Below are 15,888 nucleotides of genomic sequence, written 5' to 3'. Positions count from 1 at the left end.
CACCAACAGTGAATCAGGGTTCCAGTTTCTCCACAACCTCGCCAGCATTTGTTGCTTGCTGTTCTGTTAAATTTTGCTATTTTGACTGGGGTGGGATGATATCTCATAGTTGTTTTAACACCTTAGTCTTTAGACTGACATTGTTGCTTTCAGCAATCTGAAGGGGTCCTAAGAGCTGACTTTCCTAATCCAACTTGTCTTTTAATTTCCTGGATGCTGGTTCCAAGAGTGTTGATTGTCGAGTCAAGTAAACTGGAATTGTTGATAATCTCAATCTCTTTTCCATCTTTCTTGGTGCTTCCAATTGGCCCAGAGATGAGAATATTTGTCTTCTTGATATTGAACTTCAATCCATATTGAAGACTATAGTCCTTGACCTTCTGCAGCAAGCATTTCAGGTCCTCCTCAGTTCCAGCAAGTAAGGTTGTGTCATCTAGATTGCAAATACAACTTCTTGCCACCAGGCCACCAGAACATTTGTTTAAAACAAAACACAGAATTAGCAAAGTGAAAAAATCATGATTTATAGAAAGCAAACAGTAAAAACAAATACACAAAAGGAAATGCATGTCATTGTGTACCATAGAATTAGAACTGACTCATAGCTGACCCTTCAGCAGGTTTTCAGAAGCAGTTAATCACACAGGAGGAGATTGCTCATCCTTCTCTACAGGAAATGCATACTCTTTCCAAGATCACGCATGTTCATTCTTATGACACTGGGCCGGCAAGTTGTGGTTCAGGTTAGATGGTATGTTCACATCACTGCTGCCTCCAGCTAACACCTTCCTATTGGAGACCTTCAGGACTCATGAGGCTTTTATAATCCTATTGGGCCTTACTGGTCTTTTGTATTCTTTGTTGCCATACTACCTGATCATTTGTGGCTCTCCTGATGCCAGATTACCCAGGTCTGGCATCTTAGAGTAGAAGGTGTGGAACCCTTGTAGGCACTGTCAAGCCTCTTTCATGCACACAAGCATTACTCCTTTCTGACTCCACCAGGAGGCCTCCTGCATATTCAACTCTTGAATCATGGTCCAGTCAGCTCATTGTAACTATCTTTCACTATCTTAATACATCTTCAGTGTTAAGATTCTCTCTTCTAGATCTAGAAGGTTCTTGGTTCAGAAATCCTGGGTCCTTAGACTAAAATCTAGGCTCACTGTAGCCTCTTCTTGGTGGTATGGAGGTCTCCTACCAAACTTTCTTTGAAATCAATCTTTACTTAACGCTATTACTTGTCATCTGTCTGGAATCTGATCAATACAGCAGTCAGTGGAGCAAACCTAGGAGTTAGAAAAGGATCTGGATTCCTAATGGAATATATGAGCTTATATGAAAGTATAGTCCTTAGGCTGCTGCTTTTCTGCTGAATGCTAGAGGGTTTGTTAGTTGTGAAAAATTCTCGTAGGATACAAAAGATATTTTTTTTAAAAATTACAAGATTTCAGAAGTAGTTGGAAAAATTCTTTTCTTTAGGACTTGGTTTTTATTTTGAAGTAGTATTCAAGGATATGAAATCAGAGAACAATATATAAAAATATGACCAACTGATTTCAGATTGGAGACAATCATTCATCTAACTGATAGAAGATGAACAGGTTTTAGGACAATATGTGGAAAGAATAAAATGGTAATAAATCCCTTGGAATAAAAGAACTAAGATAATATTACAACATGGCTTTTGTTTTTACCAGAAATCAGAGCTAAGAATATGGTAAACTAAGAAGAAAAGTTATCTCAAAAAAAGAAAACTTGTGTTGCCTATAGGTCACATGGGCACTATGTGTGGTAGAGGTGCTGGGCACCTTCTACTCTCCTAGGGTTCACAATATGCACTTTAGTTTGCTAATTAAACCACAAAGAGAAAATGAAATAGATTTTGATCCAACCTTTGCAAATCAGAATTATGCCAACAAGCACTTTGACACTGAGCTCAGAATATATATTATTATTACCATGTCGAAGTATAATGTAGCAATATGTATCAAAGGCCTTTAAAATGCACATGTCCTTTGAACAGGCTGTTTTAACTTAGCTTAATAAAATAATCAAATGTTTTCTAACAATGGTAGTCATAACAATAGTAATAATAGAGGAAATAATTAAAACGGCCAAGAAAATTATTACTTTCTCCCTCAGAAAACGAATTAAATAATCACTATATTAAGATGAACAAATGTAAATGAGAAATCAGTGTGCCCATTATGTTCTATTTTATAGCAATACATGTGTGTGAGAAAACAGAAGAAACAGGAAAGAATGTAGGAGAAATATCCAAAGCCATCCAATTCATTGTTTAAAATATTTTTCTAGCTTAAAAAAACAAAATTTCTCTTTGAAAAGAGAGATTTTTGAAAGCCAGCAACCTCAGAGAGGATTACGAATGCATGATTACATAAGATGACTGAAATTAAACTATCAGAGCAACGTGACACACAAGGTATGTTCTAATAAATCTTCCGCGATCTTCGGTGAAGACTTTTCTGTGACTCCAGGGCCTCAAACAAGCAAGGAAATGGTGCCAAAGTTTGTTGCATCATCCTTTAATTATTTGTGCCAACTGACGGAAGCTGAAATATGGAAAACATCAAAAAGTAATCCTAAATTAATTTGTAGTTGGGCTTGGAATATAATCAAACACACGTGCTTAGAGGAGAATGTGTTCAGTGCATACTAAACCTCGGGCCTTGTCCTCACCACTTCTTGGCCAGGCTTCCCATTGCAGCCCAGCTCAGCATCCAGTACCACCAGGGAGGTTCTCGGGAACCAAGAAAAACCTGAGAAAGGAGAACAGTGAGTGCCACGTGACAACAGAAGCAGGGGTGGAAGTGATGATGTTGTAAGTCAAGGAACATCAAGGATTGCCAGCAGGTGCTGGAAGATAGGAGAGAGGCACAAACATTTCTTCCTCAGAGCTTCTAGAATGAACTAGTTGGGCTGACACCTTGAATTTGGACTTCTAGCCTCCAGAACTATAAGAGACTAAATATCTGTTTTTTAAGCTCCCTGGTTTGTGGTACTTTGTTATAGCAGTACTAGTACATGAAAATAAAATCTTCTCAAAATGGTAAAGATTGTTAGAGAGGATATTTTATTAATATAATTATATAAGTGCATATAGTATAGTGTCTGGCTCACAGAGAAAGAGTATAACTCCTCCATCTTCCATAACTCATCTCCTGGTATACAAATTCTAAGATTTCTCTCAAAACCAAATTTATTTGTCTACAGTATTTTAAAAGTCAAACCACCTTAGAGTCAATTTTAACTCATAGTGTGGCTGTAAATTGGGACAGATGGAGATGGTTCATCTCTCTCCTTTGGAGCCACTGATGGATTTGAACTGCCCATGGGTTTAAATCCCCAGTGGATTTGAACTACTAAAAATTAGTACCCTCTGCGTTGGCAGTGAAGTTTAGTAGGGACAAGCCACTGGAGTTCCCCCCAGTGAAGAAGTTCTCTACAATACGAAACAAAAAGTACACATGGCATTTAAGGATCTTTACTATCTATGCTGTCTATACTTTTCTAGATTTGTGACCTACTATTCTTTCATATGCCTTGGAGAAGGTTTAGCCAGAGGGCTCCATGGAGGCAAGGATGATGAAGCTTTGTCTAATATACTTTGGGGGTTTTGCTAGGAAAGGCTATTCCTTGGAGAAGGACAATGGAGGACAATGAAAGATGGAGGGGCAGTGAAAGAAAGGAAGACTCTTGACCAGGTGGGTTGACACAGTGATGGCGGCTATGGGCGTAAATATGTCAGAGATTGTAAAGTTGGCAGTGTTCAGATCGGTTGTTCAGAGGCTCACTAAGAGTTGTACTTGACTTGATGACACCTAACAACAACACTAACACTCTCTCACATATATCAAGAACCAAAATATCATTTTCTGATTACCTTTAATTTTTATTGAGGATCAATAATAATAACAAACCTACTGTTGTGTCTAATACTTCCATTGAAGCAAATCCAAGTCATGATGACCTGTTGTGTTACAGAGCAGAACTACCCGATGGGATTTTCAAAGGCTATAAATCTTTCTAGAAGTAGGCAGCTATATATTCCCCTGATGGCATGGCTATTAGGTCCAAACTGCTGACCTATTTACTAATAGCCAAGTGCTTATCCACTATCCATCAAGGCTCCTAAAATAAGTATCAGTCACTCACTTACTCTCATTGCTGTTGAGTTGGAACTAACTCATAGCTGGCCCTCCATTGGGTATTGGAGGCTGCAGATCACATGAGAAGAGATTATCATCATTTCTCAAGAGCCACTGGTGAATTGGACTCACAGAAGTGTCTCGGCTTTTGAGTTAGTAATGCAACTTCCTATGGACGAGGCCAGCTGAGAACACCCAAAGTAGGCATATGTGACAGCTATTAGATGTTTCTGTGTCCCAGGCATTATGCTAAACATACTGCTACAGGAAAAACTCATCCACCGCTCTTGTTAATTCCTCCCATGAGAGACAGCTCCATAATTCTCATACTCTAGATCCTTCCATTCCTACTCTTATGTCCACTAGGAAAAAGAAGAATTTCATCTTATTGGTAAATTGGGAAAAAACTGAATATTTGTTATTCTGCTCTTTCTTTCTCAGGAGCAAATCTCCTCAGAAGGAACATGATGCTCAACCTTCATTTCAGGGAGGCTGTAAGCTTACGAGCAAAGTCTTTGCTAGTTGGGAGACCTATGTCTAGGGCTGCCTGTGACTAATGGTCCAAATTCAAGCTCTTCGCCATCAAGTTGGAACAGGCTTGTAGCTGACCTGACAGTTCTTGGGAAGCTGTAAATCACATAAGAGGAGGTTACCTATCTTTCTCCCACAGAGCTGCTAGTGGATTTGAACCATCAGCAAGGCACTATCTTTGGGTTCGCAGTGCAACTTTCTTCAGACTAGGCCACTAGCGCTCCCTGTGATTGATGGTAGGTTTGTATAATTCCGATGTTTAAACTCACGAGGTATGTGTCCTGTAATGTCAGTCTTACCACTGATAATGGTCTCCTGTCTGCTTTACCCTTGTCCATCTCTTAATGGATTCAAAACTCAGTGTAGAGAACAAGTATTTTCTACTGAAGTAATGAAAAATTCTCAAGCACACTCTACAACCATTATCTCCTGTAAGTCTCACAACTGCTACAAGAGAGAGGAATTTGTATCACTTAGTGTTTACAGATTAGGTAAATGAGGGTGGTTGTTGTTGTTATTATTGGTGCTGTTGTATGGTGCCATTGAGTTGAGTACGACTCACAGCGACCCTATGAACAAAGGATCTGAACCTCAACCCATCCTGTGCCATCCTCACACTTCCTGATACATTATAGCCCATTGCAGCAGTCACTACGTCAATCTACCTAGTCAAGGGTCTTTTGCTCCTTCGCTATCCCTCTACCTTTCTGAGTATCATGTCCCTTTCCAAAGAACAGCCTCTCCAAGCAACATGCCAGAATTATATGAGGTGAAGCCTCATCAACTTTGCTTCCAAAGAGCACTCTGGCTGCACCCTCTCCAAGACATATTTGTTGATAGCAGTCCAGAATAAGAGGTGAATAGCAAAGTGGACTGGGATGGGGGAGAAAATTGTGCAACAATGAAATAATTTTTTTAAAAGAAAAGTGAACTTGGGTGGAGAGGCGGGGTGGGAGGAAAATGTGAAACAATGAATGAATGGAAATCCAAGTTCTCTGTAAACTTTTGTTAAAATCTCAATAAAAGGGAAAAAAAGAGACATATTTGTTCTTTTGGCAGTCCATGGGATGTTCGGTGCTCTTTTCCAGCACTGTATCTCAAGGCGTCAATCCTTTCTCTGTCATCCTTATTCATTGTCCAGCTCCCAGATGCATAGCAAGTAAGGATTAAATATCAAATACACAGTCAAGATCCAAACCAGGTCTGTTTAGTGTTAAAGCTTGTGTCCTAAATGTTCCTATTTTATGTATGCATGAAGGTTTAATATTAAACTGATAAGAACATTCAAAATTTTAGTGGATGTTGAAAGCAAACTAACTCAGGATCACATTCAGTGTACTTACATTCTATTTGGCAGAAAACTAAGCCAAGCTAAACTTAAACTCAGCAAATGCTGAGTTTTATTTTAGGAAGTACAAGCTGCAACCATAATAAAGAACTGTATTTACTGCTAACAGTAATAGTCACACTACTCTATAGGTTTTCCACTACAATCTCAAACTACATTTCAGTTTACATTATCTGAGACTTAAAAGTGAAAGGTATGTTCCTTGAGTTTTCTCGTTAAAAACTACAAAGGTTTATGTGGGGTTCCTTTGTCTATCTTTTCTTGGGACGTGTTCAAGACATTGTTTTTATGATAAACCTATCCTGATTTGAATAAGTAAATGTTTAACTTTCTGTGGCCTCTTTAAACACTCACATATTTCTCAGAAAGTCTGACCTCCCTACTAAATTTCTACATGGAGAGTGGGGGGACTAGGAATATTAAGAAAACAGATTGCCAACCTAAAGCTCGAAAACTGCAGGAAGAGTTCTTTTCACCTACTTCTTCATTGTGACAAGGCATCAAAAATTCACTAATACTTGGAATATCCATGCTGGCGCAATTGTACAAGTAAGAGAAATAAGAACTCTGACCAGAAACTTATGTCTATAACTTAAATCCCTTTGCTTACAATCCTAGATATTTTCATCACTAAGAATTCTTACCAAGTCTTAATACCAGTGCACCCCTCTTTGGTGGTCATGAGGATGCCAATACTGCATCTAGTAGTGTCCACTTAACCATGTTTGCACCTCTATACTTTGCATAACAAGATGTATTTCATCCTATCAGTTTAATGGGGGAGTCTTGTGGCCTAGTGGGTAAGGTATTATGCTACCAACACAAAGGCATACAGCTGAATCCACCAGTTGCTGGACAATCTCCTCCTTTGCATTATACAGATTTTGAAAACGCGCTGCAGGGTCAGCTACAAGTTTATTCCAAGTCAATGACACACAAGAACAACAACAACAACAATATTGATTTAATAATCTACCTTTCTACTAAGAAAACGCTACATAGAAAATACTCCTATGCATCTATTTTACTACATTTCCTTTATATATGGCTGCCCTGACATTTCTCTGTATTTGAACAAAATACTGAATAGTCTTGTTTCCTTTTCTCTTTAGTAGTCTACCTGAAATTACAACCAGAAAGGCAAAGAAAATAGATGGTGAATCTGTACTTCATGTAAGCTTCATAATCTATCAAATGTGCTCTTCTTTTAAACACTTTGGTGTTTTTTTTAGCACTTCGAGAATATCTAACAGTGGTGATAGGCTCTTTTACAAGCCCAGTGAGTAAAGGAAAATAGGAAACTCTGACTTGTAGAAGGCATTCAATAAGGTTATCCTTTTAACCCTAGTCTCTATTGAAGGAACCATCTCCCCTTTGACACTGATGGTAACCCAGTGACATCCTAGGGAATAGCTGTCAACTCAAAAAAGGGAATTTTGGAAGCCATTCTCTGGCTAAATGACATAGCAATATCCCACAGGACTGTGCTTTACGTTGTTTATATATATATATTTTTTTTTCTTTTGATTAACCCATCACCACTGAGTGGGTTCCAACTCATAGCAACCCTACAGGGCAGAGTAGAACTGCTCCATGGGTTCCCCAAGGCAACACTCTTTTAAAATAGTAGATTGCAACACCTATCTTCTCCAGCATGACTGATGTGTTGGAACCACGAGCCTTTGGTAAGTAGTTAAATGCTTAATCATCATGCCACCATAACTCCTTTCACTTTGAATGTTGTTGTTATTGTGTAACATCGAGTCAGAACCAACCAATCGCTGACCCTCCAGGGAATTTTCAGAGGTAGTTAATCACTCAGAAGAATATTGCCCATCCTTCTCCCATGGAGCAGCTGATAGGATTTGAACTGTATGCCTTTGGGATTACAGCATAACTTCTTGCCACTAGGCCACCAAAGCATTCATAGAACCCAGTAGTATGGAGAGATATTGTTCTTTTTTTTTTTTTTTTAGTGTAAATGCAGGACTTGAGCACAGAAAAGCAAGTGACTGGCTCAAAAAGTCAGAGTATGGTCAAATCCATTTTGAGATACCAAATTAAAATCCAAACTCTCATGAGCCATCTGCTGGCAAAAAGGATTTCTATCTCTATATTTCCTGAACTGAGTGATGTGGGCAATTCAGGAGCATGGTGCCAACTTGCTTTGTCTTGCTGCACTGAAATATATCCTGCTCAAAGTGGAGAGTCCCATAGGAGGATCTATTTGCCTTTTATCCTGCCCAGTAGCCTCTAGTTGCCTATCTTCAATCTTCTGCCAACACCAATCCTTTACCTTTCTTGTTTAAACAGGCGGTTGATTAGTTGTCCGTGGTTAATGGTTGTCCGTGGTTACCATGGTAACAGACGCTTGGGTTTCAGCTTCAACTGCCCCTTTTAATGAGGCAGTTTCAAGAATACTCGTGATAAATTACCAGATCGCAGACTTAACTGTAGGGAGTTTTACTCTGGAAAAATCTTATAAAAGGAAAGCAGAAAGAATAAATAGCAAATGCAATAGAGAAAATGGAGCCAGATTTGGAGGGGTAGATGGAAGGAATGCCAGGTCTAAGTATCAAAAGGCAAATCAGAATCCGATCCAAAACAGAGCTTTAAACTCTTAGTGGTCCCCAAGGACTGCCCATCAGGCGCAGCCAAGATTCCTCCAGGGCGAGAATAGGCAAGGGAGACGTGAGGCGGGCAAGTGTTGAGTCTATCCTGCAGAAGGCTGTGTATTTTTAAAAGCTTCTCTTTTTCCCTTGTCACTGTGAGAGTGAAATGGCAGCAACATTCTTGATTTCTCTATTTGTGAATCCACTATAATCTAGATAAAGTGCAATTAACTGGAATGTGGGATTTGGTCAAAGCATATCTCATCGCAACTTAGGTTATTCACGAATCTAACAACACAGTCACCTGCTAGTAGTCCGGTATTACCTTAGCAATCTCTTATCTTTTCTGCTGTTAGGCTACTGTCAAGCTGATTTATGATGACCCACAAATAGTGGAACAAAATGTTGCTCAGTTTTATACCATCCCCGAGACCGGCTGCAGATTAGACCGTTGTGATCAATAAGAGTTTCCTTTTTGCTGATGCTCAGATGTAGATCCTTTCTACCCTGTGGATCTTAAATTGGAAGCTTTGCTAGTCTGTATCTGCCCCGTGCCCCTGTTGATAGTTGAAATAGCAGTGGCATAGCTTTCAGCGTCAAAACAACACACAAACCACCAGCGTAGGACAAACTGACAGGTGGTGGACTGGTAGACTACTTGAGATCACCATCCATCTGAAGGAACACAGCCTAAAAGGCCTTTTACTGATACTTTGAGTTTCTAGCCAGGCTTCCAAGGTTCCTGCAGCAAAGTTTCACCCTTGCTGCTCACGGAAAGCACCAGAGAACAGATGCATTACAGTTTGTGACAGGAGAACAGCCTGTGGATCCCGCCTACTCTCTCCAGTCCATCTGGGAGGTGGGAGAGACAGGGAGCCCACGGAGAGGGGGGCTATCCTGGGAATCCCTGGGGGGGGGGAACCACGGCTATTGGTGCTTTATTTTCAGTAGATGGCACTGTGTCTATTGAGATAAGAAAAAGGAAAGGCTAAATTGAAAAAAAAATCTCGTTGTACCTAGAGAATATACACTATATGAGAAACATTGTACTTTTTTGTCATATTTAGTAATGTAATATGAATACTACTCAGCATTCATATTAGCCGTCTCTTTAAAGCTCAAAGATCGTGATGGTTTATTATTCTGACTCAGACACAGGGCTGTTGTAGAGCCCGGGGCTATCCCACAAGGAATAAAGTTGGGGTAAGAATAAATCATTCTGAACATTCCTCCAACATATCCCTCTATTGAGAGATACAGCAGCACCTGTTCTGTACTCACACTCACCCTGAACCACTGCCCACCTCGTATAACTTGCTGAGAAGACTCTGACATTTCAATTCCTACCTGGCCTACAGGAGCCTTCACATTCCAACAATAAAGGCAGTCAGAAATGTTTCCTGCACACTGGCAGTCCTGTGTAGCAAACACAGTTTCCCATTCAGGCATTTTCATCTCTAAGAGAAGATTAATCCTTTTCCATCTCTTCTGAGTGCATCCAGTAGACCCCAGCCCCAGAAGACAAATCAAGTTTATTCTAAGCCCAGGGTTGTCTCTAAAGTGGAAAGTAAGAAAGTAAGTCTTAGAAAGTGAACTCTAAGCTGAGTGTGGGGGATAAAATGAATGAAAGAAGACTCTATGGAATAGTAACTCTGCTGTATATAATACAGTACCTCTTTTATTCTCTATAATAAGCATAAGGTAGAAACTATATTAACTTCATTTTTAATTTATAGATAAGAAAATGGAAGAGCACAAAGTTAACCAAATAGCTTAATAACATACTTATGGGTTACGGGACTGGAAAAAAGGACTAAATGGCACAAGGACTGCCAGGAGAACAAACAAATGCCTTAGAGAGAATGCAGTCAGGGTGCTTCTGGAAAGAACCATGAAACTTCATCTCACATACTTTGGGCAGATCACTAGAGGAAGAAGTCCCTGGGGAAAAGCATCATACTCAGTAAAGGAGGGGGTCAATGATGGAGGGGAAGACCCTCAATGAGATGGATTGACACAATGACCTTAGTGATGGACTCAAGGGGGACAGAGATGATGAGGATGGCACAGCAGGGTTCAGATCTGTCTTTTATGGGGTTGTTATGAGTTCTAGTGAACTTGGTGGCACCCAGTAACAATGATGACAAGGTCAGCCTGCTTTTTGACTGAGCCTGTGATGAAATGTGAAGCATTAGAGGAGAAGTTGGCTATGCAGCGTCTGGGAAAACGGTACACAAGGGAAAATTTTCCCCGGCTGTCTTTTGACATTATCACTGGAATATGACACCTGGAATGGCATAGCCATCTTAGGACCATAATGGGCCTCCCATTTCTCCAAACAACAGCAGAACACACATTCTTCTCAAGTACACAGAAAACACTTCCTAGGGTAGAGCATATGTTAGGATCCACAACAATTCTTGATAAATTTTAAAAGATCAAAATTACATGAAGTATGTTCTCTAACCACATGGAATAAAACACAAAAATTAATAACAGAATGAAATTTGGAAGAATCACAACTAAGGAAAAATCAAGCAACATAATCCTAAATAAGTGATAGGTCAAAGAAGAAACTAAAAGAACATATTTTAAGGTGAATGAAAATAAAATACAATATACCAAGTCTTATTTTATACAGTGAAAGCAGGGCTGAGGGGGAAATTTTAAGCTATAGACACCTACATGATAAAGTAAAAAAACTGAAAATCAATAATATAATCTTTCATTTTGAGAAAGTAGATAAGAAGCTATTAAAGGAACAAGGGGGACAAGGGAAAGGCCATCTGACCTCCACTAGCTCCACAAAGGGGGAAGGGGAACTGTTAACTTCCACACAGAAAACCAGTTCGCATGAGGTCAGACATGCCCCCAACATTCTGACTCCTCTTCTTATTAATTCCAACACAAATCTTAACACTTTATCCAAAATCCATTGCAAGATCTCACAGGGCACACAGGACAGGAACACACTATTATGAGGTTTATTAGAGAAGTCAAAAGGCTATATCATTGAGGTTAAGAGCAGGATGCAATTTCACATGGCAACAGGATACAATTTCTCAGGACAGCTTTTGAAGTGTGCTCACTGGCCCTTCCACCTTCGGCTTCACAATTTTTGGCTAATGTTACAAAACTCTTAGTCCTGGCAACCATGGAATCTCCTCCACCCACCCACGATCCCTAGTCCTCCAGAGAACCAGGGTGAAGGCTCCTAGATCTGATTCCATAGGGCACCAGTACCAAGGGCAGCTCTGTCTCACTTCAAGTCCGTGGTTCTCTGCTGTGGCTGCTGCTCTTCTGCAAGTTTGGTTGGCACAAGAGTCTCTGGCCCAAAGGGCACACTGCACTCTTTGTTGTTGTTTTTTTGTTGGTGGTAAAATTCTCAAAATATGCTACAGTATCTGCTTAATTTAGTAGTGAGACTAGCCAATCCCCTTGGATAGGCTAACATGCCTATTCACATGTTCCCACTCATCTACATAGCAAAGTCAAAGTCAATGGCCAGGAAAGCAATTTTGAACAAAACCCGTTAACATTACAGAAAAATAAAGTAAATCCCAAGGAGACAGAAGGAAAGAACTACAAAAAAACTAAAATAGAAATAAAGAAAACTTTTAATTGTAAGCAAAAAAAAAAAAATCCCTTAAAGTGTTTTGTAAAAAACAAACAAACAAAATTTTCATTAATAAACTGTTTGCCAGACTGACAAAGCAAATAAGAGAGAAAAATAGAAATTGGGGAAATCTAGAATGAAAGGAGACATTCCTACGAACCTTACAGAGATAAAAAGGGTTATAAAGAAATACAATGAACATTTGCATGCTAACAGTCATGTAGAGGAAATGAACAGACTAACAAAATTAGTCTCAAGAAGCAGTAAAAAACATGATGAAACCTTTAACTAGTTGTTGTTGTTGTTGTTGTTGTTGTTGTTGTTGTTAGGTGCCATTGAATCAAGTACAACTCATAACAGCTCTATGAACAGATCAGAATCCTGTCCTATCCTATGCCGTTCTCATCTTCTCTGACACAATTGAGCCCTTTGCTGCAATCACTGTGTCAATACATCCCATTGAGGGGCTTCCTCTCTTTTGCTAATCTTCCACATTTCCAAGCATAATATCTCTTTTTAAAGAATAGGCTCTCCTTGCAACATGCCCAAAGTATGTGAGATGCAGCTTCTCTATCCTTGCTTCCAAAGAGCGTTCTAACTGTACTTTTTCCAAGACATATTTGTTTTTTTGGCACCACAATTCAAAGGTCTCAATTCTCCTTCTGTAATCCTTGTTCATTGTCTAGCTCTCAGATGCATAGTATATGATTGAAAGGACTACGGCCTGAATGAATCTGGCACATATTAGGCTTCTTCAAACTGACATCATTGCTCCTCAGTACTTTGTAAATTTTCCTGACAGACTTTCCCAATGAAATGTCTCTCCTGACTAGAGGTCTCTAGATAATCTCTTTAACTGTTGTTGTTGTTGTTGTTGGTAAGTGCCGTCAAGTCGTAGGTGACTCATAGCGACCCTATGAATGAAAGACCTGAACACTTTTATAACTTTGCTCCTTTCTCCAGGTTCGTAGGGTTTCTGGAGGCAAGTTTGGAAGTGGATGCCACTCTTGCTTCCAAGCCTGTTTAATCAGGGAGCTCCACCAAACACTGTCCACCATGGGTAACCATTTTCGCATTTGACACATCAGTATCACAGTGTTCAGCATCACAGCAACCATGAGTTACCTCTGTACAGCAAGTGGACAGACCAGGGTTATACAACCTAGAAGAATGTTTGACCAAAAACAATTAAAAAAGACAGGCCTGAGGGCTGCGAATTAAAGTCACCCACCTTTTGGCTTGGTAGCATCACTTTTTGTCCACTAGGCCAACTGAGCTCTGTTGTTGTTGTTGTCATTGGTTGTTGTTAAGTGTTGTCGAGTTGTAGATGACTCATAATTGACCCTATTAATGAAAGACCTGAACTCTTCTATAACTTTCATCCTTTCTCCATGTTCATAGCGTTTCTGGAGGCAAGCTAGTTCGGAAATGGATGCCACTCTTGCTTTGAAATAGTTAATAATCAAAAGCATGCAATAATTGTGAAAAATTGTATACCAACAAACTATATAACCTAAATAAAATTTATAAATTTCTAGAAACATACCAAATACCTAAATTCACTCGAGAAGAATAAAAAAATCTCAATAGGCCCATATAGTAATAAAAGACTTTTAAAATTCTATCTCTTGTAGGATAGAGCCCCTTTCTTGCAGAATATTTCCTCTGAACTATCATTTCAATTTTCTTTTCATCAGGCTCTTCAATTATATATTAAGTAAGTAGTTTCTGACTGGTATTATATGGGGGTGGGGGAACACTCAGGTTCAATAGTTGTGGTCTACTCCCACATCTTCTTTGCTGTGAAATTCATTTCATACTCTGATACAATATTATATCTTTTATTCTAGGTAAAACATCTCAAACTCTTGAATAGTGATAATACATTAGATTCTTGTACCTACTATAACAATTTAGCACAGTTTAGTAAATTATGACTTAAAATTTGGTGGCATAAAACAACAGAAATTTATTATCTCACTGTTCCAGAGATTTTTTTTGTTATTATGTGCCTTTGAGTCAGAACTGACTCATAGCTGACCCTCTAGTGCGTTTTCAGAGGCAACAGATCATATGGGAGGATATTGTCCATCTTTCTCCCAATGAGCAACTGGTAGATTCGAATCGAATGCCTTCATATTGGCAGTGCAGCCTCTTTCCACCAGACCACCAGAGCTCCCAGTTCTAGAGATTAGACATTTGAAGTCAAGGTGTTGGTCAGGTCACAGTCCCATTGGGAGAACCCATGGCATCAATGGTGGCTTCCAGCATTTGTTTACTGTGACTACATTGCTCTAATCTCTGCAATCTTAACATCACCTTCTCAAGTATGTGAGAGAGTTATGTGATAATGTATGTGTACATGTGTGCACATGAAAGTGCATGCATGACAAAAAGAGTAGATTTTCTCTGCCTTTTTTTAACGGTGTTCTGGCAGCCTAGCCCATGGAGAGTTGTGCTGCTAATACAAAGATGAAGCCTCTCTGAGGGTTCCAATAGAGAAAGATGAACAATCTTCTCCTGTGTGATTTGCAACCTCAGAAACACACTGGGGCGTCACTTATGAGTTAGTTCTGACACAATGGTAATGAGCTACTCTCTCAAAAAGATATCTCTCAGTGGAGAGAGAATAAAAACATTCCTTTGAAAACTGTTGAGGCAATGGTGTCCACTATCTCTATTATTATTCAACAATTGTTTTAGAAGTTCTAGCTAAGTCAATAAGACAAAAGAAGGAAATTAGAGGCATCCAAATTGGCAAAGAGATGGTGAAAATATCACTATAGGCAGATGACATGATAGCATACACAGAAATCCCCAAAGACTCAACAAAGAGCCTGTTAGATCTTGTAGACCAATTTAGTGGAGTGGCAGACTATAAGATCAACATACAAAATTCAGTGAAATGTCTCTATAACAAAGAAAGCATGGAAAAGAAGATATGAAAACCAACACCTTTTACAGTAGCAAAGAGAAACAAAAGACACAGAAGATCTTTATAAGGAAAACTACAAAGCATTCCTATAAGAAATAACAAGAGACATAACTAAATGGAAAAAGATTCCTTGTTTATGGATAGGAAGACCGAACTTTGTGAAAATGAAAATGTTGTAAAAAATAACCTCCATGATCAATACAATCCCAATACAGATATCAAACTCATTCTTCAAGGAGATAGAAAAGGCAGTTTTTAGTTTCACCTAAAAAGAAAGAGACTCAGAATAAGCCAAATTCTTTTAAAAAACAAAAATGAAGCTGAAGACATCTCAATCTCTGATCTCCAAATCTACCACATGGCCGTAGCAATCAAAATAGTATGAAATTGATACAACAACAAACAGACAAATCAATGGAATAGAATCAAGAATCCAGAAATTCATCTACAGTCAACTGATATTTGACAAGATAACAAACCCATTAAATGGGGAAATGACCGCTTCTTTAACAAATAGTGCTGGACATCTACCTACAGAAAATTGAAAGAGACTGTATCTCACATCATAAACAAAAATCAACTCAAAGTGTACCCAAAACCAAAAAGTTTATAAGAGACAAAATGGTAACTAATGGTGAAGAGATTGATATTGTACACGGCTTTAGTTTGCTTGG

The sequence above is a fragment of the Elephantulus edwardii genome, unplaced genomic scaffold (genome assembly GCF_000299155.1).
Source record: "Elephantulus edwardii isolate Elephantulus edwardi_28Jun2011 unplaced genomic scaffold, EleEdw1.0 scaffold00010, whole genome shotgun sequence".
Classification (NCBI taxonomy): domain Eukaryota; kingdom Metazoa; phylum Chordata; class Mammalia; order Macroscelidea; family Macroscelididae; genus Elephantulus; species Elephantulus edwardii.
Note: the sequence above shows the minus strand (reverse complement) of the source record.